Raw genomic sequence first — 2026 nt, 5'->3', positions numbered from 1 at the left:
ACAGAAGCCTAATTAAAATCCTAAACAAGAATGGTTACAAAAACCACTGAATATACACGATTGTCAATTAAACTAACAATGACCCAGATAGCAATATTTCCACCGTACACATGCAGCTGGCGTCGATAACGGTCCTTGACGCTATAGCGACACAAATTATCGCCAACATGATTTGGTGCACGGCATGACAGCGTGAGGATGACAGGACAACGGATGCGCGCCTGCATGCGTCTTTCTTTTATTTTTTTTTTCTAAAGGCTGAACAGCAATGAAATGCCCATGTTGTCCTACGAGCTGTTTTCGATTTAGAATGGGCGACATTGCAACTTGTGCATTGCTCATGAAGCAAATGTTATCAATTAATATTTTCATTGAATTTTCGGACGGTATTTAATCATTTCTCGACAGGCATGGTCACAATTAGGGAAAAAATTTAGGACACCGTGGTTGGGGCTGTTGATCACTACCCATGGTAGAACACAATCCAAAGTAAATTTGTTGTAGCGGTTCTTAAAGTCTGACTGGGGTCCTGCGGCGTTGTAAAATTGCATCGCATGTATAAGCATAACTTCTCGAACTTCGCATGCGTCGATGTTTCTTCTAATTTTAAAGAAATAGGACATTGGAGAAACACAAGTGTAAGCACACACCTGAACAACTCATTCTGCCTACCACCCTCACCCCAAACGAAAATGGAAAATCATGCTTGCAAGTAATATGTCAGTATACACCTTGTATTAAAAACAGCTCGATCATTACAGGTACTTTGGATTGTATTGATTGACTGAATCCTAATTGGTTCAGACAGATGACACTATATATTCATTAGTTGTGATTTATTTCTTGACATTTTCATGGTGGTTATGTTTGTATTGCAGAATGAGACATTCTGAAACATAATTGTGCTCCCAGAGGTTCGTGCAAAGAAAATACAGAAGCTAAAAAAAAAAACTGCTTTCAACGGTAATAATTTTCTTTCATGCTGGAAAGTTAAAAAAAAAATGTCGAACGCTGAATCGACGCAGCTTTCACGTGCGACTGTTTCGCGTTTGCCCTGACGCGGAAGGGAAAAGCTGCAAAAAAAAAGTTGTCGCAGTTTCACCTGAAAGGCGAAGCATCACATGCGATAGCAAATTTGTAGAGAGCTATACGGAGTAATGATAGTAGCTTTATCAGCTGTATAAACGTGGACATGCAGCAGCATCGGCAACACGCCGATCTGTTGTCGACGCCGTCGGCGTTTTGCCCGCGTTCGCACAAAATGCGTGCGGCGTTGGTGACTGTTGCCGGAGCCTCTGATATAAATAGGCACTTGGTGCCGCAGCTAAACGTCGCCTCCTCCCCCCCCCCCCCCCCCCCCCAGGGCCTTTCACGCGTCGGAAGAAGGCGCGTTTGCTCTACATACAGGTGATTGTAAAGGAGGAAAGAGACGCCTACTTCTGCAGCCCTTAAGGGGCACGGCGCAGAACGCGCGTTTGTTCTCCGCCGTGCGTTCAGTCCCCGTGAAAGCGCGCGTCCCTCGCGCCCTTTCAATGGCACATACAGCGTTCGGCGGCGCGCGGCGACGATTTCATCTCCATTGACGTCATACGGAACCTCACGGCGACGGCGATGACGACGGCGACGACGACGGCAGAAATCTGCTTTGGAGTGTCCATATAATTGCTATCGCAATAATAAGTAAACTTTTACGCTCAGTGGTGTGTTCTGTTTTTAGGGGCGAAGCTCCTTAGGTTGTGGGTCTGTCCCTCCTCTGTAGTATGTAGTAGTAGTAGTCGTCGTAGTAGGTAGCCACGTCTACATTTATGAAAAAAAATTCCTAAAGTTGTGTCCGTAGCGCGGAAACGAACCAGGGACCGCTCGCTTCCGAACGCGCGGCGCTAGCCACCACGCCACGAAGCGCACATGGACACACGCACCACGATGACAATAAATACCCAACATTAACGAAAGACTGCGCGTTTCTAACGCGTTTGTGCTAGCGCGTTACGGCCCGTGTAAGAAGCTGGTGTAAGACGCTGTTGGG

The sequence above is a fragment of the Dermacentor silvarum genome, chromosome 7 (genome assembly GCF_013339745.2).
Source record: "Dermacentor silvarum isolate Dsil-2018 chromosome 7, BIME_Dsil_1.4, whole genome shotgun sequence".
NCBI classification, from domain to species: Eukaryota; Metazoa; Arthropoda; class Arachnida; order Ixodida; family Ixodidae; genus Dermacentor; species Dermacentor silvarum.
Note: the sequence above shows the minus strand (reverse complement) of the source record.